Source organism: Budorcas taxicolor, chromosome 2, assembly GCF_023091745.1.
Source record: "Budorcas taxicolor isolate Tak-1 chromosome 2, Takin1.1, whole genome shotgun sequence".
Classification (NCBI taxonomy): domain Eukaryota; kingdom Metazoa; phylum Chordata; class Mammalia; order Artiodactyla; family Bovidae; genus Budorcas; species Budorcas taxicolor.
Genome location: NC_068911.1, coordinates 153,669,173 through 153,696,769, shown reverse-complemented (window position 1 = coordinate 153,696,769; position 27,597 = coordinate 153,669,173).

Sequence of the window (27,597 nt, the reverse complement as noted above, 5' to 3'; positions counted from 1 at the left end):
ATGAAACTAAGATGGTGAATAAATACAGATTTTATCCAACCATTTGGGAACCTGTTACCCAAAGAGGTTCCCTGAATACAGAGCATTAGTAAATTTAAGTCATTACACATAGTCATTCAGGAAATATGTCAGTAACTATTCTAAGTACTAGAGGTTTATGAAGAAAAAGGCATTGGCTTTAACCTCAAGGAATTTGTATCTAATATTGGAGTGAAACATTAAACAAATATATAAAAGAAAATAACCGCAATTTTCTAGGCTCCAGTTCTCCATTAAGTCATCATCTGGGATGATAAAGTCAAAAAAAAAGAAAAACCCAAGAGCAATGGTGACTTCATGGTGCAACATGAGGCCTAAGGACACAGACTCCTTGGAGATGCAGGTCCGGGGCTCTTCACATTGCTGTGATGCATTTCAATGAATTCCTTTGTTTGCTTGATCGTGTATTTGTGTGTGTATACGTGTCATTCAGTCGTGCCTGACTCTTTGTCACCTATGGGCTGTAACCTGCCAGGCTCCTCTGGTCCATGAAATTCTCTAGGTAAGAATAGTGGAATGGGTTGCCATGCCCTTCCCCAGGGGACCTTCCTGACTCAGTGATCAAACCCAGGTCTCCTGCACTGCAGGCGGATTCTTTGACACTAGCACTAGTCCTTTCCAGTGCATTCCCTGTTGACTTTATACGCTTGATTAGCTAGCACTTAGTTGCTCAGTTGTGTCCAACTCTTTGTGACTCCGTCGACTGTAGCCCACCAGGCTCCTCTGTCCATGGGATTTCCCAGGCAAGAATATTAGAGTGAGTTGCCATTTCCTTTCCCAGGGGATCTTCCCGACCCAGGGATCAAACCCACGTTTCCTGTATCTCCTGCATTGCAGACAGATTTTCTACCTGCTGAGCCATCCAGGAAGGCTTGATTGACAAAGCAGACCACAACTGGTAAGTAAGCATCACAGCAGTTAGGTCTGGGGTCATCTACTAATACTTTTTTCCTGTGACTTGGGTGGAATTCCCAGGATAACGTATGTCTTTGTTTGAGCCTGGGCCTTCTTTAGTCGCTGTCCTCATTCTATACCACCCCCCTGCCCCATTATACCACAATTGCATCCCCAAATAGTTAGGATCCTACACTGAACCACACTGACTAGTGTCAGCTAGGTCCTTTCTTGCTGCTGCTGATGATAACAATAAATAATGCTACTGTGGGGCTTATGATATCCCTAGAAGTACTCTTAAGATTTTGCATATTATGAAGGGCATTCTAAGTCTCTATGTATAAAATATTTCCTAGCTTGTTGTTGCTGTTCAGTCACTAAGTCGTGTCTGACTCTGTGATCCCATGAACTATAGCATGAACTGCAGCTTCCCTGTTCTTTACCGTCTCCTGGAGTTTGCTCAAACTCATAGTCATTGAGTCAGTGATGCTATCTAACAATCTCATCCTCTGCAGCCCCCTTCTCCTCTTGTCCTCAAACTTTTGCAACATCAAGGTCTTTTCCAATGAGCAAACTCTTCGCATCAGGTGGCCAAAGTATCAGCACTTCAGCTTCAGCATCAGTTCTTCCAATGAATATTTAGGGTTGATTTCCTTTAGGATTGATTGGTTTGATTTTCTTGCTGTCAAAGGGATTCTCAAGGATTCTCAAGAGTCTTCTCCAGCACCACAATTTGAAAGCATCAATTCTTTGGTGCTCAGCCTCATTTATGATTCAACTCTCACATCTATCTGTACATGACTACTGGAAAAGCCATAGCTTTGACTATGTGGATCTTTTGTTGTCAAAGTGATGTCTCTGTTTTTTAATATGCTAAGTTTGTCATAGCTTTTCTTCCAAGGAGCAAGCATCTTTTAATTTCATGGCTGCAGTCACTGTCTGCAGTGATTTTGGACCCCAAGAAAATAAAATACGTCATTGTTTCCACTTTTTCCCCATCTATTTGCCACAAAGTGGTAGAACCAGATGCCATCATCTTAGTTTTTTGAATCTTGAGTTTCAAGGCAACTTTTCACTCACCTCTTTCACCCTCATCAAGATATTTAGTTCCTCTTCACTTTCTGCCATTAGAGTGGTATCATCTGCATATCTGAGGTTGCTGGTATTTCTCCCAGTAGTCTTGATTCCAGCTTGTGATTCATTCAGCCCATCATTTAATAAAGTCAGTTCATGGAATTCTCATGGCAAGTATACTGTGAAGGCCTGGCCTGCTTCACTCCATGGGGTTGCAAAGACTCGGACATGACTAGGCAATTGAACAGCAACAAATTAAGACCATCTCCATTTACTGTGAGTACTCATGTTTCTATCTGAAACTGCACAGTTATACCACCTAGGGTTTAGCAATTATATACTTTAAGAAGTGTGTCTTCCTCCTGTAACATTAAAACCAGGTAAACCCATACATTTAATTAGACTCCCTCTGATTTGTCAGGACCTTTCAGGTGGTGCAGTGGTAAAGAATCCGACTGTCAACTCAGGCAATGCAAGAGATTCAGGTTCGATCCTTGGGTCTGGAAGTTTCCCTGGAGAAGAAACTAGCAACCCACTCCAGTATTCTTGCCTGGAGAATGCCATAGCAGAAGAGCCTGGTGGTTTATAATCCGTGGGGTTCCAAAGAGTCAGACATGACTGAGCCCAGATAGGCATGCATGATCTTGTTTATATTCTGTGTATTCCAGGAGCTTTAAAACTTGTTTAAAACATTATTAAGTAGCGAAGAGTGTTGTTAGTCAGCTAGAAGTTGCTACAAGATTATTATATAAGAGTATATCTCAATCCATACTATTATCTCCCTTATTTTACTTTTTATTATGGAAAATTTATAATATGTACAAAGTACAGGAGCCAGTATAGCAGACCCCCATGTACCCATTATGTGGCTTCCACAACTATCAACTGATGACAGTTTTACTGTGATGCACTTTATCGTTATATTTATAAAATTAGTGGCCAATGATATTTCCAGATGATACATCTTCCAGATGTTCTAAGAAGATGGTGGTGGAGTGGGGAATGTCTGGATTGCTAATGTAGAATAGGAGAACATACATGGAAGGAAAGGGCATGGTAAAATTAGAAAAAGCACTCAAAAGGAAAATATTTGAAGATTAGAGCGTATTAAAAAAGGCCACAAAATCTCCACCTGTAGGTTGCCCCAAGAATCAGCCCCAGCTAAGCACCTGCCTGACAACCATATCACCTACCACCTATGGGGATACCATCTTGGAGTTTCCAGCCCAGTTGAGCTCCATATGAGATTATGTGGAGGAAAAGAACTACCCAGCTGAACCTAGTCAACCCATGATTTGTTAGAGAGAATTTTAAAAGTTGCTGTTTTAAGGAAACTAAGTTTTAGGTTGGTTTATTAAGTAGCAAAAAGTGAAACAGAATTGGTACTGGGCATAAGGGGCTGCCATGGTGAAAAATAAAAGTAACAATGATTTTGGAACTGGTGGCAAGTAGAAGCTGAAAGGACCTCCAGGAGACTGTTGGTGAAGGTGTAAAATGCAGTGAGAACATTTTTTTTTTTAAGTTGGGGATAAGAGAAGTTAAGTTAGGTCCCAGTAGAAAGTGAAACATTCCCTGAGGAAACATGGGAGAAAAAGTAGTTAATGAACCGATGGCTCTGACAAAGGCTATTTCCAGAAAGAATATCCAAAGTTACTCAGGCTATTGGCCAAAGCAAGTCTGAAGGCCAGCCCAGATTCAAAGGCTTGAGAATGGACTTCACTTCCTATGAGAGTAGTGGAAACAATCTGCGACCTCTGTTAATCCACCGTAATGAATAGTTGATGTAGGAAGGGTATGTCTAACTCCAGCAGGTAGTGTGAGAGAGCCCCCCAAATAACCCTGAATCTGACTGAAGAAACACATGAGAAAGAAAAAGTAAATGTATAAAACCCTTCCACCTTGAATAGAGTAATGGGTTGATTTAGTCTTTAATTAGGAGGGCTTGTCAATTCTGCAAACCTGCCCTTTGCTTCTTCTATTATCCCTGAAAGTAATCAAGCAGACCAGCCAGAATAATCACAGGTATAAATACGACATTTACTTCCACTAAGAGAGAACAAACCAGGTTTATTGTTTCCTTGATGTTGAATTAAGGAGCTAGTCTGGTTTTTCCATTAAACAGAACTAAAATCCACATCTGAGCAAGTTACTCGGCTCTGCTTTAAACAAAAGGCCATCATTGTCAAGATACAGACTGTTCCTTTTTATCACAGGAAGAAATGTCAAGGTAGGTTAATGTCTTTAGAAATTATTTATCCCAGAAAATCTCCTGTGCATTATACTGAAGTAGACTGAGAATTACGAGATATTAATCTGAAAGAAAGACCAATGCTGTCTTCTGCCATAACAAGAGACCATCAACTGTAGCCCACCAGGCTTCTCTGTCCAAGGAATTCTCCAGGCAAGGACATCGGAGTGGGGATAGCCACTCCTTTCTCCAAGGAATCTTTCCAACCCAGGGACTGAACCCACATCTCTGGCATTACAGGCAGATTCTTTACCTACTGAGTCACCAGGGAAGCCCAACAAGAGACCACGATTATAGCAAACTCCCCCCAATACCTAAATAGTAGATTTTTTGAGTCTTTTTAGATACTGCTACTTAACAGCTGTGTTCTATTATGTTGCTCATGTGTGCCCCAAAGATGGTCAGTATATCTTTGCTTGTAGTTTTTTATTATTCATTTACTTAAAATTTTAAGGCTTTATTTAGTTTATTACAATATTGTTTCTGTTTTATGTTTCGGTTTTTTGGCTGCAGGACCTGTGGAATCTTAGCTCCCTGACCGGGGATTGAACCCGTGTCCCCTGCATTGGAAGGTGAAGTCTTAACTACTGTACTGCCAGTTAAGTTCCTATTAAATATTTGTCCATGATCATTTGAAATTTAATGAGAAAGCCCTGGGGGAAAAATTGGGATTCCCAGAAATCTTACATTTGGATGTTTCAGCCAATTTTTTTCCCCCATCTCTTTCCTGGTTTCATAACAATCCTCTGTGCAGAAAAAAAATATGAGCTCCTAGAGGCTGATGCTAGAGACCAAATTCAAACCGGTCAGGGAAGAGATGAATAAGAATAACGGGAAAACTCTGATTGCCCGGATGAGTGTGTGCCTCTGCATTAATCTCCTAATAGAGAAGGAGAGAGGGCCCTGACTTGACTTCTCTCAGATCCATTATTTCAAGGCTGGAAAAGATCTTAATAGATACTCCAAGAGCTTCTAATCTGCTACCTCAATTTTTAAAAACACAGTGAAACTGCAGGGTGAACAAAGGCCATCAGCAGTTCTGTACATTCAGAAAAGTAAGTGTAGGAAGGACACGGAGTTCTGTAAAAAGTTGGTAGAAAAACTATTCGATTACTCACCCAGCTTTCCTAACTACAATTTTTGCTCCATGAAAAGACGAACTATCTGCCTATCAGAGAGGGTTCTGATGAAATTTCCTGCCCTGATGGGTCCTGAGGTCACCAGTGGTCTGAGACCACTATCTTGTCTCAGTTCAGTTCAGTTGCTCAGCCACAAATAATCTGGCTATAAATGTGCCTAAGTACAGATATTTCCAAATAGGTGGTTCCCTGTTCCCTTCATATCTTCCATGGTTTTCTCTTGTCTGTATGTTTCCCTCTTTTAGAATTAGGATTTCCAGTGCAAGAAATCTTGATTCTAGTTGTGAGGCTCCCTCTAACACACTTATAATAATGATATCTTGTGCTAGTCATTTCACCACTCCATCCCATTTTCCCATCGATAAATTATAGATTACGCTTTGCCTCTAGAACTAATATCCTATGATGCTACACCGGGTCTGACTTCTCCAAGGGGCCCTAATTTTCCTTAACCATAGCCCAGAAGGCTTGAGCAGGAGATCAATGACTTCTTTTTTCTGCAACGTGCTCTTTGTTTTGTTTTGAACAGAAAAATCATTAACCCAGGTGAACAAAACGACACAGGTTTTCAAGAAAAATTACCTTGAGTGTCTCACACAGGAGCTAGCTGATATTTCTACAACATACATTCTATTACAGTTCAAAATACTAACAATTGTATTTAACAATTTAACAATTGTGCACACAACACAGTTGGAGGTAGAAATACCAGAACTACTGACTATGAATTTCTCTCCAACAGATCACAGTTATAACATATGTCTATTACCCAGTAGTAGGAATGATCTATGGCAAACATTTTTCAACTGACTCTGAAATGCCTTGTGTACTTCCTTGGGTTGGGTGAAGTTACTGATGACTCTGAATTTGGCTAGGGAGAAATGTGGGAGAATGTGCTTTTTCATTTACAGAACAGGGTTAGCTCACACAGTGAGGAAATATGCTTGTGGGTGACGGTTCCCAAGGGCAATATTATCAGAACAGAAAAAAAAAAAAAACCTGCATACAAATGATAAGTAAATATTGAAGCTGAGGAAGTAAATACAATCCCACACTTACATGGTTTTATGGTGGAAAACTCAGCCAAGAAAAAAGTTCAGTTTAGAGGGTGTTCATAAATGTTTGGTCCAGTGCCCATCTGGATGAGGAAGCATTATTTTTCTTCCCAAACAAGCTTTTCCTGCTTTGTTATTTATTTATCTATTCATTTACTCATTTTTCTGTTAATCCTCTCTTGGATTTCTAGGCTCATAACATGCAAGTTGTCCTTAATGTTTCCTGTATCCTCCAGTGTAATGGATCTGTGACTCTGTCTGAATTGACTTTCCTGTTCCCCCTTTCTCTCCCCTTTCACCACACTGATTGGTGCCTCCGTGAATAAACGAACCCACAGCTGAAGTGCTGTTTTCACAGAGCTCATGACTCTTGGCTTATATCTCTCCCATAATATTTATCAAATGTTGCCTCACTTTGGTTTGGTTTATACCCTAGTATTTTTTACATTCCCTACCAGATCATTAGTGGATGTCAGGCAACAGTTTCTTCATGTCCACGTTTTCCATGACATTTAGCTCTGTACCTGGTAGACAAAAGAGCCTTAATACATTTCACAAATTGATTTAAAAAGCTAATAAATTATTTCTCCAGATCCAAGAAGCCAATGGGGTAGAATGAGAGTAGCAGCAGGATGAAGTATAACAATTTGATCAGTGCTGATAATAATAACAACAACAATAATGACACATTATTTGAGCATTCATAGATTTCAGTTCAGTTCAGTTCATTTCAGTCACTCAGTCGTGTCTGACTCTTTGCAACCCCATGAACCACAGCACGCCAGGCCTCCCTATCCATCACCAACTCCCGGAGTCCACCCGAACCCATGTCCATTGCGTTGGTGATGCCATCCAACCATCTCAACCTCTGTCGTCCCTTTCTCCTCCTGCCCTCAATCTTTCCCAGCAGTGGGGTCTTTTCAAATGAGGCAGCTCTCTGCATCATGTGGTCAAAGTATTGAACTTTTAGCTTCAACATCAGTCCCTCCAATGAACACCCAGGACTGATCTCCTTTAGGATGGATTGGTTGGATCTCCTTGCAGTCCAAGGGACTCTCAAGAGTCTTCTCCAACACCACAGTTCAAAAGCATCAATTCTTCGGCACTCAGCCTTCTTCACAGTCCAACTCTCACATCCATACATGACCACAGGAAAAACCATAGCCTTGACTAGATAGACCTTTGTTGACAAAGTAATGTCTCTGCTTTTTAATATACTGTCTACATTGGTCATAACTTTCCTTCCAAGGAGCAAGTGTCTTTTAATTTCATGGCTGCAATCATCATCCACAGTGATTTTGGAGCCCAGAAAAATAAAGTCAGAGACTGTTTCCACTGTTTCCCCTTCTATTTGCCATGAAGTGATGGGACTGGATGCTATGATCTTCATTTTCTGAATGTTGAGCTTTAAGCCAACTTTTTCACTCTCTTCTTTCACTTTCATCAAGAGGCTTTTTAGCTCCTCTTCACTTTCTGCCATAAGGGTGGTGTCATCTGCATATCTGAGGTTATTGATATTTCTCCCAGCAATCTTGATTCCAGCTTGTGCTTCCTCCAGTCCAGCATTTCTCATGATGTACTCTGCATATAATTAAATAAGCAGGGTGACAATATACAGCCTTCACGTACTTCTTTTCCTATTTGGAACGAGTCTGTTGTTCCATGTCCAGTTCTAACTGTTGCTTCCTGACCTGCATATAGGTTTCTCAAGAGGCAGGTCAGGGGGTCTGGTATTCCCATCTCTTTCAAAATTATCCACAGTTTATTGTAATTCCCACAGTCAAAGGCTTTGGCATAGTCAATAAAGCAGAAATAGATATTTTTCTGGAACTCTCTTGCTTTTTCCATGATCCAGCAGATGTTGGCAACTTGATCTCTGGTTCCTCTGCCTTTTCTAAAACCAGCTGGAATTTCTGGAAGTTCACGGTTCACATATTGCTGAAGCCTGGCTTGGAGAATTTTGAGCATTATTTTACTAGCGTGTGAGATGAGTGCAATTGTGTGGTAGTTTGAGCATTCTTTGGCATTACCTTTCTTTGGGATTGGAATGAAAACTGACTTTTCCAGTCCTGTGGCCACTACTGAGTTTTCCAAATGTGCTGACATATTGAGTGCAGCACTTTCACAGCATCATCTTTTAGGATTTAAAATAGCTCAACTGGAATTCCATTGTCTCTACTAGCTTTGTTCCAAGTTGTATATTAATCATAAATATGATTATATATAAGATTAATAAGAACAAATAAACATGTTTGCTGTTGTTGCAGATTATAAATTATTCTGGATATTAGAGAACTGAGGAGCAGAGAAATTAAGAACCTTGTTCAATGTCATATAGTCCATAAGCGTGTGCATTAAATTCCAGAAGACCTGACTGCAGAACTCTCCATAAAACAGGTAGGTTATTCTGTCCCTTAATCTCTCTAATTTTCTCCTCCAGATCACAAAGGTCAAGCATGAGCTAGGGTATCTCATGTTCTCTTTCTCTTGCTTCTGCCAAACCTCTCGAACTCCCTGACTTTGAACTAATTTCCCTGGAGCTATGCTAAGAGTCCAGGGCCAGAAAGTCCATGGGTAGCCAGGACTACCTCCCTTTTTCAATTATGCCTGCAAATCCTGATGTAGAGCCCTGAGGCTTGCCAGGCACGCATGGATTGGATAGGAAAGATGGAATAACAAATCATCCCAGAATGGCTTCCCAATGATCCCAACCTTTTGTTGGGCAGAGTCTCCCAATACACGCTCACACAAAGAACCAAATATCAACTGATGATAATGAAAATGAGCAGAGTAGAGGAAAGTGAGTGAAGGAGGCTATTTTAAGCAGGTTGGTCAGAAAGGGAATCTCCCTTAAAGTACAAATATGAAGTAAAATCCCTGGTGGCTCAGACAGTAAGAATCTGCCTGCAATGCAGGAGACCAGGGTTTGATCCCTAGGCTGGGAAGATTCCCTAGAGAAGGGAATGGCTACCTACTCCAGTATTCTTCCTGAAGAATTCCAAGACAGAGGAGCCTGGCAGGCTGCAACCCATGGGGTCGCAAAGAGTCAGACATGACAAAGACTAAAGTAATAAAACATTTTAAAGGAAGCTTCCTGTAATTATGCACAGCCTCTGATTTCAATAATTTCACTTCCTTTGGTGTGTGCTGTCTTAGGAACAAGGGCCAGTCATACTGAAAATGGAAATTTAGGAAAATACATACATACACACACACAAGCGCATGTAAAGACACATAGACACAGATATAAAAATACATAATGAATGAACATTAACTGGCTATGGATATTTCAAAAGTATTAAGCATAATGAAGATCTCCTATTAATAAATCTGAGACAATTTGAGGTGTACAAACCAGGTGGAGGAGGAATTGAGGACAAGAGAACTTGTTCTACACTCCTGGGGTCAAGCCCCAGATATAACCTGTGCCACCCATGCCCAAAGACAGGCCTTCTCTAGATCAGTAGGTTTTCAGTTTGATATTCTTATAATATGGGTTTTAGCTTTAAGTCACTCAAATAGACATTTCAGGGATATATGTTAAAGCAAATTCCATTCTATTATTAAAACACCTGTTCAATTGTGAGACCATTTCTGACATATGAGGGATTACAAGCTGGAGAAAGAAATGACAGTACAATTTATGAGTCATCTCACAATTCAGTTTTGAGGAAACTAACTCCATGTATTTTCTGTCAAATTATTATTAATAAAATTAATACAAGTCTTCCCTTTAAACTTATAATTGCACCAAATGCTATTGATTAATTTCTTACATGTCACCATTCTGGAACAAAGCAGGAAGACAGGAAAAAATAATTAATTTCCTTGAGTCATTCTCTGTGATGTAGACTCTGACAGTCAAATTTCTGTGACCACGTGGTCATTCACAGATAGGTGTCCATTTCATAAAGCTTGGTCTCACCATCTCTGCTGACAAAATACAAGGGAATCCAAACATGCTTTGTTATTCACCTTAATACATCTTAATCTGACTCCATATTGATTGTTTACAATCCTCTGTAGTGAAACAAAGGAAAGAGATTAAGCCCAGTAACACGAGTATCCTTCTCTGTGTGCATCAAGTCCATTAACAGGAACAGCTCAACAGTGTATGTTTTAGGTCAACAGCTTTTAAAACATGGAGGACTTTTCCCAGGTGAAGAAATGGAATAGAAAGTTGACAATGGGAGGCACATGTTGAAAACTAAGGGGAACAGAATGGTTTGATTATAGAATTCCATCCAAAAGAAAAAATTGAGCAGGTTCGTCTTTTTAATATTATAGAGTTGTTTTCATCATCTCTAGCCCTCCTTTCCTCTGTCTCTTCACAATTCCAGCTGTGTGAGTCACAAACTTGTGATTTAGAATTGTTTTAGAATATGAATTGAAAGAATTATGCCATGAAAGCAGGAGGGAAGGAATATGAGTATCAAATCAGTATAATACAGTATAAAATCAGAAGTATACTGTATTATACTGTATTTCAGTATAATATAGTATAATAATATTATTATTATAGTATAATTACAATATAATACAGTATAAAATCAGAAGTATTATATGACTGGACTCAATTCTGGAACTCAGGTGTCCAAGAGACACGTCAGAAAACCAAGTGGTGTGATCATATTAGATGTTACAAAGATTCCAAGCTTTTGGTTAAAGAGACTGGCCCGGAGAATTCTCAGTAATATTTTACATTAAAGGAAGTTTGAATCTTTGAAAGAGGAGAAAATGAATATCCCATCCTGAGAGTGGGAATACTGAGGAAACTAGAAGAGTTGAAAGAAAAAGAAAAGAAGTGAAGAAACAAGTTGATAATATAGCTGAAAGCTACTTTCAAATATCAACCTTTCAAGTACAGGGATTTTTTCACCATCTGTTCATTCATATATTGAATTAATAAACATTCATTGAGTATTTACTGTGTCATGCAGTGTTCTAACACATTGGAGATACAATGAAGGATAAAACTGACAAAATCCCTGCCTTCATGAAACTTACATACTAATGGGAAAAAGTAAACAGTGAATATTTGCATATATTTTAATATAGTATTAGATAGTGACAGGTTTCATGAAACAAAATAAAATGAATTAATCTTGCCTGATGAATTGCTGGAGCATCAAGAAAGCAGGGTAGCTGGAGAATGCTGCTGCTGCTGCTAAGTCGCTTCAGTGGTGTCCAACTCTTTGCGACCCCATAGAAGGCAGCCCACCAGGCTCCCCCATCCCTGGGATTCTCTAGGCAAGAATACTGGAGTGGTTTGCCATTTCCTTCTCCAATGTATGAAAATGAAAAGTGAAAGTGAAGTCGTTTCAGTCGTGTCCGACTCTTAGCGACCCCATGGACTGCAGCCTACCAGGCTCCTCCATCCATGGGATTTTCCAGGCAAGAGTACTTGAGTGGGGTGCCATTGCCATAGTGAGTGGCAAAAATAGGTGAGATAGGTGACACCAGGATCATTAGGTGTTGGTGTAGACCATCTTGAGATCTTTGGATGCTGTTTTAACTGGAATGGGAAGTAACTGGAGGAGTTTGAACAGAAGCTTGGCATAGTGTGACTTACATTTGAAAAGGACACTCAAACTACTAGTAAAGAGTATGGTGGTAGAGATGGACAAGAGAGGAAGCAGAGAGACAAATTTGGAAGACTTTGTCAAGTATCCAGGTGAAAGATGATGGTGAATTGAATGGGATGGAAGATGGTAGAGCTGGTGAGAAGTTATATTTGAGATCAATCTATCTTTCACGCACATATACATACATGCACATATGTATGTGTATATATATTCATACATACATACTGTACATATGTTCAACCTCTGGAAATTGAACTCCAAATGTGGTATGTATTGCTTTAGGTAAAACACCTCAGAAGTGGTAAAGTCAGGACTGATGCCAAACCCACATCTGTACTGCTCAGGAAGAAGCACTGATGAAGCATTAATGGAGCAGTGGGGTTGCTTTGGACCAGATCAGGGCTTGAAGATAAGACTGTCTGGTAAGAGCTTTGAAATATGTTTTGAAACTAGAATGAACAGTGTTTGCTCATGGATTAGATCTGGACAGCAAGAGAAAGAGAAGTGTCAGTGATGTCTCCATGAATTTTTTTAAAAAGATTTATTAATTTATTTTATTTTTTTGGCTGGAGTGGGTCTCCATTGCTGCTTGCAGGCTTTCTCTAGTTGCAGCAAACGAGGGCGACTCTTCATTGTGGTGCATGGGCTTCTCATTGTGGTAGCTTCTCTTGTGGAACACGGGCTCTAGGTGCTTGGGCCTCAGTGGTTGCAGCGAACGGACTCAGTAGTGTGGCCTGGGGGCTCTAGAGCGCTGGCTCAGAAGTTATGGTCCTTGGACTTAGCTGCTCAGCATATCAAACAAGCATCCCTTGTGTTGCAAGGTGGATTCTTAACCACTGGACCACCAGGGAAGCCTGTCTCCATGAATTTTATCTGAGTATCTGACCTAGCGGTTTAGCCATAGAATAAGTTGGAAAATGTTAGGGAAGAGTATATTTATGGGGAAAGGCTAAGCATTTGGCTTTAAATATGCTGGGTTTGAGATGCTTCTTAAATAGCCATGAGGCAACACAGAAAGGCAACTACAAATGGAATCCGGAGTAGGAAAGATGTTGGGGCTATTGAAACAATTGTGGTAGTTATCAGTCTTGTAAATGGTATTTAACTCCATGGAATTAGGTGAAATAATTATGGAGTAAGTGGAGCTAGAGAAGATACATGAAGATAACTCAAGCTTGGGGCCCTCTGAAACTTAGAAATTAGAAGTTCAAAGTGTCCAACAATGGAGAGAAGAAGGAAAGAACCCTAAAGTAAAAATAAAACAAGAGAATTTTACTTTCCCAAAGTCAAGGAAAGAAAATATTCCCAGGGGGAAAATGGATAGCTTTGCTAAATACTCTTCAGAAGTTAAGAAAGACACTGACTGAAAACTGATGGTTGAGTTTACCTACGTAAAGGTCAGTGGTGACCTTGAGAGAGTTTCAGTAGGAGGAGAATAGTGGAAGCGTTGAGGCAGAGATTCCTGTGAGTGATTTTGAGGAGCATGGGTGATAGGATGATGGAGGAAACTAATATATACAACACTTTGAAATTTTGTTTTATAGAAGAGCTGAGAAATGATTCGGGAGTGTAGAGAGATGCGGGTTAAAAAGAAAGATTTTTAACAAAATCTTACAGCATTCTTGTGTACCAATTGTAAAGATCAAAAGTAGGAGAATTAATGATACCGTAGAGAAGGGAGAAAATTACAAGCATAAGGTCTTTGAGTGAGAGGATAGGATGAGATCCAGAGAACAGGTGGGAATATTGGTCTTAAAATGGAGCCCAGACCGTTCATTTATCTTAGCAGGAAGAAAGGCAGAGCATGAAGGTACAGAGGAGGCCAGCTAAAGTGTCGATGGTTAGCAGGAAAAAGCATTCTCTTTTGAAAGCTTCTATTTTCTCAGTGAAATGAGAAGCCAAATCATCCACTAAGAGTGTATAGAAGAGAGGGGGTGTTTGAGGTTTGAGGGGTGAGGAAATATGTTGCCTGGGACTATGGGAGATAGGGGAGTAAATCAACTATAAGGCCGCTTACCAGTGCCAGGGGGCCGCCAGAGATTTGCCATCATAAACACAAAGTGAGCCCAGTCACTGGTCAACACGGCTGCTGTTTTCCTCCAGCAAAATTCAGCTATTTGGTTACCGTTGTAGAATCTGAGAGCAATGAGGTTTAATTTGGTTTGGAGTTTTTCTAGGTACAGAAGAATGAAGAAGAAAAAATAGACCATGGATGTAAGGAGCATTTATAATAATGATCTATGAAATCTAAGTGAGGCAGGGAAGAATGTAAGAAGCATGATGTGTGTGTGTGTGTGAGAGAGAGAGAGAGAGAAGGAGAGGTGTGGAGGAGAGAGAGATGTGGCAGAGGTATCAGTGTGATAATAGGTATTCATGGATCTCAGATCCTAGTAAGTCTGGTATTTTGAGTACTAGGAAGAGTAAGCTCAAAACATAGGAGAAAATGGTCAGAGAGTAGAACAGAATAGATTAATTAAGATTTTGGAAATGGTACATCTACAGATAATAACAAAGTAGTACTAGAGAGATTAAAAAAGAAAAAAACACCAAATACAAGCTTCACCTCTAATAACTGAGTTTTGGAGAGGTGGGACTCAGGCATTGGTATGTTTCAAAAGCTTCCTATATAATACTAATTTGCATCCAGGGCCAAGCACCACTGGTCTACGTGATCGTATTTTAATTGGTATAAACTAAGTCCTGAGCATTAGGAATTTATAAATGTCTTCCAGGATTTTTTTTTCCCAATGTTTTTAATTGCAAGAAAGTACACGTATTTATATAAAATACCTTTTTCTGTCCTTTCACAGCTTATTTTGTGCCTTTGTATCTAAACTGATCCTCTGTAGGCAGCATATAGATGGACACCATGTTTTATACATTCTGCCAAACTCTTATCTTTTGATTGGAGAATTTAATCCACTTACATTTAAAATAACCACTGATAAGGAGAGACTGACTTCTGTCATTTTAGTATTGGTTTTCTATATGCTTTATACCATTTTGTCTCTCATTTCTTATATTACTATCTTCTTTTATTTTTAATTGCTTTTTGAGGTAGTGAGCTGTTTAAACTTCTTTGTCATTTCCTTTCATGTAGATTCTATTGCCATTTCTTTTTGGTTATATAATGTAATGTGGAAGTTACATTTAGTGTCCTAAAGTTAAACACTATAATTTGAATTTATACCAGCTTCACTTCAATACTATACAAAAAAACTAACTCTTTATGGCTCTATTCCCATCCCTTTCTATTAGCGATGTCATAAAATTATACTTTTATACATTATGTGCCCCTAAAAGTAAACTAATTTTTAAATGCATTTGTCTTATAATTATTACATAGAAAACAAGATTTGTAGTTACAAATCAAAGTTACAATGATATTAGCTTTCAGACTAGTAGTTGTATTGTTTTCTTTAAATGTACTAGTCTCTTGAATGGGCTTTCCTGGTGGCTCAGATGGTAAAGAATCTACCTGCAATGCGAGAGATCTGGGTTTGATCCCTGGGTCAAGATCTCCTGGAGAAGGGAATGGCAACCCACACCAGTATTCTTGCCTGGGGAATCACATAGACAGAGAAGCCTGGTGGGCTATAGTCTATGGAGTCACAAAGAGTCAGACATGACTGAGCTACTAACATTTCCACTTCCATTTAGGTCTCTTGAATAGTGTAGGAAATATAGTGCAGTTACATATGTTACAAATGTTACAATATAACAGTTACAATGTAACAATGTTACAAACCATTGTTACAATAATGGTAGGTTTTATAATTGCCATACATTTACCTTTATTGAGATCATTAATCTCGATACAGCTTTGTATGTCTTTTTATTTTGCCTTTGCGGACTTCTTACAGATCCCGTCTGGTGATCACAAACTTCTTTAGCTCTTGTTTATCCAAAAACAATTTCACTCTTGTTTTTGAAGAAGGGTTTTGTCAGGTATAGGATTCTTGATTGACAGTTTATTTTTCATCCTTTTAGCATTTTGACTCTATCAACACAATCTCTTCTGGTTTCCAAAGTTGCTCATCTGCAATCTACTAACAATCTTATTGAGGAACACTTGGATGTGACAATTTGCTTCTCTCTTGATACTTTCATGATTCTCTCTTTGTCTTTGTCTTTTGAGATTTTGATTATAATATGTCTTAATGTGGATGTCTTCGAGTCTATCTTACTCCCAAATTTGTTGAGCTTCTTGGTTATTTATATTCATGTTTTTCATCAAATTTGGGAAGTTTTCAGCAATTATTTCTTCAAATCTTCCCCCTGGCCCTTTCTTTTTATTTTCTTCTTTGTGACTCCCAAAATGTGTGTGCTGATCCACTTGGCAATGTTCCATGGATCTCTCAGGCTCTTTTCACATTTCCTTTTTTTTTTTCCTGTCCCTCAGATTCAGTAATTTTCATTATCCAATCTTCAAGTTTGCTGATTCTTTCTGCCTGCTCAAATCCGCTTCGGAGTCCCTCTAGTGAAGTTTTCATTGTAGTTATTCTAGTTTTCAATACCAAATTTTTTTTTTTTATGTTTTATGTCTCTTTATTGCTATTTCTATTTTATTCATACATCCTTTTCTGGACTTTCTTCAAGTTTTCCTTTAGTTCTTTGAATGTTTATGACAGCCATTTTAAAGTATTTTTCTAATATATGGGACATTACATTTTTTTCAGGGACAGTTGCTGATGTCTATTTTTCTTCTTTGAATGGGCCATACTCTCCTGTTTCTTTGTATGCTTTGTGATTTTTGTTCAAAAGTGAACATTCATATCTAATAATGTGGTAACTCTGGAAGTCAGAGGCTTTCCCTGCCTCATGGCTTGCTGGTTTTTGCCCTTGGGTGTTGGGGAGGGGTATTGTTCTAGGCTGTCTCTATGTTGAGGATCAGCCTGAGTGGTAAACTTAAGGTTTTCCCAGATATTTCTGAGTATTTTCCTGGACAAGGACAATCACTTTCTGATTTTCCTTGTGCATGCATGCTCAGTTGCTTCACTCATGTTCTCTTTGAGACCCTATGGACTGCAGCCCGACAAGCTTCTCTGTCCATGGGATGCTCCAGGTGAGAACACTGGAGTGGAGTGCTATGCCTTCCTCCAGGAGATCTTCCCGACTTGCATTTCTTATGTCTCCTGCAATGGCAGGTGGGTTTCTTACCAGTCATGCCACCTGGAATGTCATATGTTTTGATGTCTGGTTCCCAAAAAGGGAAAAGAGAAAAATGAAGAGCGAGCAAAAAGCACTGGCCTTTTAAATCCCTTAGAAGTCATTTCAGCCTGTGGGAGTGGAGTCGGCAGCAATGAGGGAAAATGCAACAAAATCAGCCACCTGCTTCTTCCTCTGCCCCTCTGTGATCAGAAGAAGCAACCAGCAATCACAGCACAGATTCCTGGTATTTGGAAGACAGAGACCTTTTTGCCCACCTTGGCTCCTTCAAGCTGTGTGCAAGCTGCTGCAGGAACCGTGCACAGCTGCCTGCCATGTGGCTGAGGGATGGGATAGGTAGCTGCTATTGTGCTAAGAGCTGAAATTGACCAAAATAAGTCTAGATATACCCTCCAAGTCTTCTCCTGGATGCTGTAATGTTTCAATAGATTCCAGAGTTCCAAAATAATTATATCAGATAGATTTTGCCCGTGCAATTGTTGTCTAGGTGAAGAGGAAGATTCCTCGTGCTTACTACTCTGACACTTCCCCAGAATCTTCTCTCATTCCAGGTTATATTCAACATAAATTAAAAAAAAAAAAATCTAAAGGATTTGTTAAAGCAAAATTTCTGGCCCTACCTCCAGAGTTTCTAATTCATTAGATTTACTTGGAGTTAGTTGATGCTGCTGCAGTTGGTCCAGAGACCACACTTTAAGAACCAAGTTTTTAGACTAGAGTATTAACTCTGGCAGTAGCTAGGATAGATGAGTAATCCTTCCAAATTTTACTGTGCATATCAATCATATGAGATTTGATAAAAAGCGGAATTTGATTCCGTAGAAGGAAACTGTGGTCCGAGATTCTGTATGTATCATAACTGCCCTCATGCAGCTGCTAGTCTGAAGATCATACTTTGAGTAGCTGGAGATACAGTGTGAAATAATAGGTGAGTTAATAGTTGAGAGCTTTTGATGAAAGAAGCAACAGATATTTATTCAATCCCTGTTCTGTATGCCAAGCATTGTGGTGTTCTCTGCCAAAAATTTAAATATGTAAGGGCAGAAACTTACTAAATACATTCTATGCTTCATTTAGTGTCCTTGCTTGATTATAAAAATGGCAGTTTGGTGTTAGTGCTACGGTGCTTCATTCTCAAACTTTTTCCATGTAGAATTTCCATGTGTAGACAAGATTGGATACTTAACCCTATTTGGCTATTAGTTAAGTTGGTGCAATTACCTGCATGTTAGATGTGATTTAGTTTTGTGTCTTATGTGGAGTCCTATACCTGAGTCACAGGCATGGAGCCCTGTACCAAGGTTATAGGACAAAACTCTCATGAACTGAACGAGCCCCATAGCAACTGTTGCCATGAGCCTCTGGATCTAAACTGGCCAGTTCCCTGACCCTATATTAACTAAAATACCCATCCTATTAACCAATCACCTATGCCACCATTCCAGTAGGAATTTTCTGTCGTGAGGCTATAAAAATTGGCTATTATCTTGCAAGAGGTGTCGGCTTTCCCTTGAGCTGGCCTGCTGTTCTACCAGTGTCTCCCACTCTAACAAACTTTATTCTCCTCTCATTCTGCCTCATGTCTGGAAATTCTTTGCCAGCTTGCACACAGGCCATGACATTTTATCTTAAAAAGCTATATAAGTTTTACTTGTTAAGCCATAATGCCTGTTTTATAGAAAAAAATTCCCTAACATCTTAAAAAATAAGATTCAAGGAAATATTAATATCATATTAAAGGAGACAGATGCCCTTATATTAACTTTAAGACAAATTAATACTCAGAGAAGGCTTAGTCTTGTCCTCTGGTTTCGCTTTTCTCTTGGAGTGTGTGTAGTCAGTGTAAGAATCACCTTTGTGGTAAAAAAGACATAAGACATGGCAGAGCCACTGTTATAAAAAACATCAACACAGAGTCTCTGGACTCCCAGTAAGTGAGCTCAGCCTGGTTTCAACACTGTCAGCTTTGTAGCTGGTTTCTGAAGAGTTCCTTAATCTCTCTATATACACCTTAGTTCTCAGACTGAATAGAAAAATTCAAATAATATTTACCTAATCAAGCTTTTGTGAGGATTAAATGTGGCATTTGTGTTTAATCTTATGTCTAACATAAATGGTTTATTCAATGTTAGCTATTACTACTGTTACTACTGAGGGTATTAAGTATATCTGAATTCAAGTCTTGCCCCCCAGAAGAGCACATTTTCTAGACTTGGAGTCAGCCATATCTCTTTTCAGGATATCAGTTTTCTTCTCTGAAAAATGAGAAGAGTCAAGAGCTCTGTGGTTCTCAAACTTTATCCAGCATCACAATCTCCTGGAGTTTCTGACTCCACAGCTCTGTAGTGAGCTTTGAGCACTTGCATTTCTAGTAAGTTCATTCTATCTTCTATTGCTATTTAGCAGAGGGTCAACAACATGTGCAGTCATGTTCAGGAGTTAGAGAAATGAAAGAATTTAAAGAATGCAAAGTTAAAGAACTCTATGGCTGAAAAGAGTCCTGGTGGTTATTTATAGAAGAGATAAGCAGCTCAGAGAAGAGCAGCTACGGTCCAAATTAATGAGAATCTGGAACTAACACCCTGATTTGGACCTCTGTTTCTGTTTACTTCTCCATGGTTCAAGTGATAAAGAATCCGCCTACAGTGCAGGAAATGCAGAGACTAGAAGACACCCTGGAGGAGGAATGGCAACCTGCTATGGTGTCCTTGCCTGGGAAATCCGTGGACAGAGAATCCTGGCAGGCTACAGTCCATCAGGTCCCAAATAGTCAGACATGACTGAGCACATCCGGTTATGATTGCCACACTACTGCCTTCAGCTCACACAGCACCTGCAAAGCCATCTTTAATACCTTAGACCAACTTCAGGCAGTGCTTGCTCAGATATCCCTAGCCAGAGGGTGCAAATGGGATAACAATAAAAAATAATAGTTAACATCTATTGGGTCTTTCCTATATACCAGGAACACAGACATAAACTATACCCCTGTGGCTGTCACCAGCATTTGCCATTCAGTATCATTAGTAACTTCTGGAAAGCCTCTGAGATATCTCATGTGTGGACACAGACAAGCTGGTATCTTTGACATGCCTTTCTTTCCTTGCTTCAGACTCCTTCAGTGATATTGGCTGCTAAAGTTATCTATGGAGGCTTGGCTCCCTTCATTACGAAGAGGCTTCATTTCCAACTTGAGGACTTTGCCCTAAAATTCTGATGAGCTGGGCATCCCAGCATCATAAGTGCAGCCATGGTTGCTGAAGCCTGCTTGTGTTTCAGACAAATAGTGGGGGATCCAAGAGGTGTCCATCGAAGCTCAAAGGCTCCTGCTGCCTCAGAGAGATGTACCCTCAAGGAGATATGGCTATCTAGCATTCTCATTCAAACAGACTTTGAATTTCTGAGACAGATGTAGATGGTGGGTCTTCCTTCTTTCTTTCAGTTCTACTGGTTTATTCACTGTCTTTTTAGTATTTAAACATTTGTTGGCTGCTGCTGCTGTGTCACTTCAGTCATGTTCAAATCTGTGCGACCCTATGTCCAACTCTGTGTGACCCTATGGACAGCAGCCCACCAGGCTCCTCTGTCCACGGGATTCTCTAGGCAAGAATACTGAAGTGGGCTGCCATTTCCTTCTCCTATTTGTTGGCTGCCAATTGACTTTCTCAATTTAGCATCATCAGCTTGATTTAGAGGGAATTCCTTTAAGAGTCTGGCACTCCTTGAGCTTTTGATGGTTGCGTTTTGGTTCTTGTGATTTATAAATATGTTAGTGAGAATTGAAAGGTGCTGAATCAAAGGAATACTTAGCCATTTTTGTTAGCTTTTTATTTGAATGCATTTTTGAATTACAGAAAAGCTGCAGAGAATTGTATAACATTTGCTCATATGCCTCATCCAGCTTCCACTATTGTTAGTATCTTAAGTTACTGTCATACAACGATCAATACCCAGAAATTAGCCTTGGTCAGTACTACTAACTAAACTGCAACCTATATGGATTTCCCTAGTTTTTCCACTAATGTACTGTTTCTTTTCTAAAGCTGTATCCAGGGTCTCAAATTTATCTTTCTTTCAGTTCAGTTCAGTCTCTAATATTCCCCAGTCTTTCCTGTCTTTCATGATCTTGATACTTTAGAAGAATACTGATCATTTACTCTGTTCCTAAATTTGGATCTGATATGTTCCCGTGTTATGATGAGGTTTTAGTTTTCTTGGCAAAAGTGATGTTATGTTCTTCTCAGTGTTTCATATCAAAGGGTTCACGATGCTGAATTTTCTAGTTCTTGGTAGTGTTAACCTTGATTCGTCACAAAGAAAGGTAAGGTAGGATCTGTCATTGTCTTTACAGAGTTATAATCTTTCCTTTTGTAATTCATAAATTTCATAGGGAACATACTTTGATACAATACATACACATATCATCCCTCCACAAACTTTTATTCATCAGTTTTAACATTAGCTGATCTTAAGCACATGTTAGTTGATCTGTCTGCAATAATTATGGTGATATTTGCCTAATCACAATTATCTAGTTTTCTCTTTCTTTCTGCTTTATCATTTGTAATTCTTTTACAAGGAATAATTCACTCTGTTCTTTAGCTTTATAGATATGGACTTATCGATATTCATGCTTTATTCTGTGGGTTAGAATTCAATGCACTTTTTATATTATCTTTCTATTTGTTCCACTTTGGTCTTTGCAAAGTCCTTTGAATTGTTTTCTATATCAGAAAGTAATTTTAATGGAAATTGGCATGAATATTATTCCTTCTAAACTGTAGATTGCACTTCTTTTACAGTATAATAATCTCCTGAGGGGACTGGTAAAATATAATCCTCGTCCCCAGTCCTAAAGTCTGATTCCGAGGATGGGGTTTAAACCCTGTAATCTGTACTTTAACAAAATGTATAATGGACTGTTAAACTAATGTGTCACAGAAAACATCAGAGGGACACTGATTCAGAGAAAATGTTTCAATATATATTTTCCAGACTTTTGTATCCATATACCTTTATTTCTATCTATCTACCTAATATACATACACAATTTGTACTGGATATTCTGTTTTATAATCTGTTTCGTTTTCACTCAATAATTTCATGAAAGCTTTTGCATGATGAAGAATATGCTTCTTCATTACACTTTTTAATAGCTACTATATTTTACATATCATATTTGATTAGATTTTTAATCATTATAAATAATGCTATTATTTTATCATTATAAATAATAATTCTGAGAAAGATGGGAATACCAGACCACCTGACCTGCCTCTTGAGAAATCTGTATGCAGGTCAGGAAGCAACAGTTAGAACTGGACATGGAACAACAGACTGGTTGCAAATAGGAAAAGGAGTACATCAAGGCTGTATACTGTCACCCTGCTTATTTAACTTCTATGCAGAGTACATCATGAGAAACGCTGGGCTGGAAGAAACACAAGCTGGAATCAAGATTGCCGGGAGAAATATCAATAACCTCAGATATGCAGATGACACCACCCTTATAGTAGAAAGTGAAGAGGAACTAAAAAGCCTCTTGATGAAGGTGGAAGAGGAGAGTGAAAAAGTTGGCTTAAAGCTCAACATTCAGAAAATGAAGATCATGGCATCTGGTCCCATCACTTCATGGGAAATAGATGGGGAAACAGTGGAAACAGTGGCTGACTTTATTTTTCTGGGCTCCAAAATCACTGCAGATCGTGACTGCAGCCATGAAATTAAAAGACACTTACTCCTTGGAAGAAAAGTTATGACCAACCTAGATAGCATATTCGAAAGCAGAGACATTACTTTGCCGACTAAGGTCCGTTTAGTAAAGGCTATGGTTTTTCCAATGGTCATGTATGGATGTGAGAGTTGGACTGTGAAGAAGGCTGAGTGCCGAAGAATTGATGCTTTTGAACTGTGTGTTGGAGAAGACTCTTGAGAGTCCCTTGGACTGCAAGGAGATCCAACCAGTCCATTCTGAAGGAGATCAGCCCTGGGATTTCTTTGGAAGGAATGATGCTAAAGCTGAAGCTCCAGTACTTTGGCTACCTCATGGGAAGAGTTGACTCATTGGAAAAGATTCTGATGCTGGGGGGGGATTGGGGGCAGGAGGAGAAGGGGACAACAGAGGATGAGATAGCTGGATGGCATCACTGACTCGATGGATGTGGATCTGAGTGGACTCTGGGAGTTGGTGATGGACAGGGAGGCCTGGCGTGCTGCGATTCATGGAGTCGCCAACAGTCGGACAGGACTGAGCGACTGAACTGACTGAACTGATTGACATATAGCTCATATATAACCAATTATTTCTTTAGAGTGAGTCTGTAGAATGATGTTGCCTCAAAAGTTATTTACATGGCTAAGGCTTTGGAAATCTATTGTCGATCTGCCTCATGTTGACAGTAGATGATAGTGCCCCCCGCCACCCGCTGCCCACATTTTTATCAGTTCTTAATCATGTTCATTTTGTAAAATTGGTAGCCAGAGAAAAGCATTTAGTTGTTATTTGAAAGTCTTTTATTTTAAATGATGTTAACTTTTTAAATGCTTTTATCAGTCATTTATATTTCTTCTTATCAAATGTTAAATTGAAACTTTCCCTCTTGATCAAAGAAGCTAAGTGGGAAAGCCATGTTTTTAGGAAGACTTACTTTGTGACAAAATGAAGCACTGATTGTGCTGCTGAGAGTTGAATAGAGGGTTGTATATCTGCTCAGCTACTAAAAAACATCACATACAAAAGCTGCTACTATCTGTACCCCGACATAGCAATTTTGTACTGCTTTATTTGTCTACTTATTTGGCTGCCTCTTAATTTAAGAATGGACCATCTCTTAAAGGCAGAACTTTAATTTGCTTGATTTGTAAATCAATATCCATCTAGTAGACTCTTGGCATTGGGTTGCATTCCAAGTACATGTTAGCTGGAAGAATATAAGAATATCCCCACTGATAGTGAAACATCTCAGATCATCCTTGACTAAGAGAAGAATATCATCCACTTTACTGATTCAATGTTAGAAGCAATAGTGTTTTGTAATTTTTTCTTCTAAAATCTGTCATTTGTCTTGTTGCCTAGATTGTCTGCTGGCTTCAGTTTTTCTGTTTTATCATTTATATCTTGCCTATTCCAAAAAAAGATGTTTTGCAGGTTAAAAATAATTAAATAAACTTTTAAAATTAAAGGACAGTTTCCAGGAACTTGAGGCAATATAATTTAGTTTTAAGATTTCTGGGAGCCAAGGAAAAAGGTAAACATGTTAAGTTGTATAATTTTTATTGCCTCTAAGAGGAAACTCAGTGGGGAAAAACTAGTGGAAAAAGCAGTTAATCACCAGGGTCATTATGTAAGAGATACATCAGATATCTTAAAAAGAGTCTTCTACTACCACTTTGTAAGAAAAAGAAAATGACACATACATAAACAATATTACACACATTGTTCTGCATATAGACTGAAATATGTTTTATCTTTCTTTGACTGCAGAGTTGTATAGACTAATTCAGTAAGCACATTTTAACAGAATGTAGTTCAGGTATATTGCTGTTTGAATATCCAAATGTATATAGAAACAGAGCTCAGAAAACCCAAAACCACAGTAGATAAGAGAACTGGGATAGAGACTATCTTGTAAGGGTACTAACCTAGCATGGGGCTTCCCTGATGGCTCAGTGGATAAAGAATCTGCCCGCAAGGAGAACAGGAGACATGAGTTCAATCCCTGGGTCAGGAAGATTCCCTGGAGGAGGAAAATGGCAATCCATTCCAATATTATTGCCTGAAGAAGCCCATGGAAAGAGGAATCTGGTGGGCTATGGTCCATAATGCCACAAAGAGGCAGACATGACTGAGTGGCTAAGCACATCAGCACAACATCCTAGCAGGCACAGGTATATGAATAAGCTTCAAGAAGCCTGTGCATTTCCTCAAATTCTTTTTAATACTTAGATATTCTCTGGGGAGAAGACTCTATCTGCCTCATATTTTCAAAGATTGGTCGTTGATCCAGCTTGCTTTAGAAATACTTAGTCCAAGTAAAGGAAAGCTCCCACATCATTTTCATTTGATTTAAATACAATGCTTTCTGGATTATTTAAAAACTCTCCTTCCATAAGCTAAGAATTAGGAGGACAGACATATCATGGTATTTTTCTGGGAAGAGTCCAGGGTGACAGGGGAAGTAAGAATAGGATTGATGCTCTGGGCTTGCATAACTAAGCATGCAGATGATGGTGGGGAGCTGATGGATGCTTAGCTTTGGCTTTTCAGGTGGATCCCTGCTTATTGAGTCACTCCAGGTCATAAATTGCTATCGGTTCCCTCCTTTTCGAATTTCAAAATCTCTCATTAAAAATTTATAGTGGGCAGTCATCCAGCTATTTATGACTATGTCTAGACAACTGAAAAACAGCAGACGGTGGCAGGGTCGATCCGGGGCTTTCACTTGTCTTGGTGACCAGTTCAGATCAGGGCAGAGTTGATCAGATCAATTAAGTGGAAATCAGATGTTAATGCCACCAGAGCAATTGACTGAGGGAGAAAAACTGATCATCCACTCTGGGAGTGGCAGGGGCCACTTTTGCATATCCACTCTTTGGTCTGCAAGCATTTGTCAACAGTCTCACGCTGTTTGTCTGGGCTGGTATCACAGAATCCCACAGATTGAGTGGCTTAAACAAAGGAAATGTATTGTCTCATAATTCTGGAAGCTGCAGGTTCCAGATTAAGGTGTGTCAGGGTGAGTTTCTAGTGGGAACTCTCTCCTTGGTTTCTGTACAGCTGACTTCTCCCTGTGTCTAACATGATATTTTCTCTCTGCACCAGTAGAAAGAAAGACATCTCTCCGTATCTTCTTTGTCTTATCAGATAAGGCCCCAGTCTTATCAGATTAGGGTCCCACTCTGGTGGCTTTATTTAACCTTAATTACCTCTCTAAAGGGCCTATCTCTGAAAACAGTCATACAGGGGGCTAGGGCTCCGCATAAGAGTTCTGGGTAGACACAAATCAGTCCTCATCAGTCACTGATGAAGAAGGGCAGGCATGTTGAAAGCTGGCTGTGCAAGTAAGGTGACACCTCATTGTTTCTAGACAAGGTGCCTTCATTACCTCGGTGACAGTGAGACCTGTTAGTCACCTTTCTTTGGGAGGGATTATTAGTTGGCATTCATAGCTTGCTCAGAAACAGTGTATGCTTTTTTGATATCGTTACTGACAAAACACTGGGAGACAGGTAGAAAACACTTAGGACATGGGAAGGGAAAGATGAGCAATGATGAATTTTGTGGCCACTGCAAAATTCCTGCTTATATAAACAGAAGCCTACATTATAAGGTCTTATACTCTGTGTCACCTGATGTGAAGAACTGACTCATTAGGAAAGACGCTGATACTGGGAACGATTGAAGGCAGGAGGAAAAGGAGATGACAGAGGATGAGACGGTTGGATGGCAATGGACAGGAGCTTGAGCAAGCTCCAGGCAGGGGTTGGTAGTGGACAGGGAAAAGTGGCGTGCTACAGTCCAACTGGTTGCAGACACAACTGAGCGACTGAAGTGACTGAACAGAATCTGTATCAGTGTATCTAGGCTCCAGCAATGAGAAAATCTATGGTTCAGTGTCCAGATTCTTCCTATTGCAGATCATGCACTTGTTTGCTTGTGGGAAAATAGGCTGTGTGCCATTCTTAATGACATGGCAAATTGGAGGATGGTGGAAGCACAGGGCTTCTTCAGCTTGTGTGTGACAAGAATACAGGATTCTTGCATTTTGGAAATGGCAGACTTATAGGACTGAAGAATACCAACAGTCCTCTGTGGGTTTTTTGGGAGCTTTGCAGCTAAGGAGACTTTTACGTACAGTTAGTGCCTAGCTGAGGTTGACGGCAGGTGTGGACACCTGGACTTAGCAAAGCTGGCCAGATTCTCTCTCCTACAGATGTGGAACTGGAACCAAAAGAAATTGGTTAATTGTTGCTGATGTCTGGACCTAAGGGTATATAAACACAGGAGCTATGAGGAAATTATATACAAATGGACCCAGTGAAAGCGGTTTGGCAGAGATAGAAGGTTGAATTAGATATGCAGAAAGTAACAGAGATAGATTATGGAGAAGGAGAGAAAGAGGGAGAGAGCTAGAGAGATGAGAGATAGAGAAGCAGAGACTGAGGAGTAATGGTTCAGTTCCTGCCTTCTCTGAAATTTGTTATCAATTCCCCCCAAATTGTCATTTTTATTTTTTCTTTAAATTATTATTTGTACTTTTCTCTGTATAAGCAAATGAAAGGTGCTAAAATGTAAGAAACAAATGTGAAAAATAAAAGTAGACATTGTTATAAAAAAAAAAAAAGGTTAAATCTGATTCGCATGGCCTTGTCTGCAGGTAGGTAGAAGAAATTCA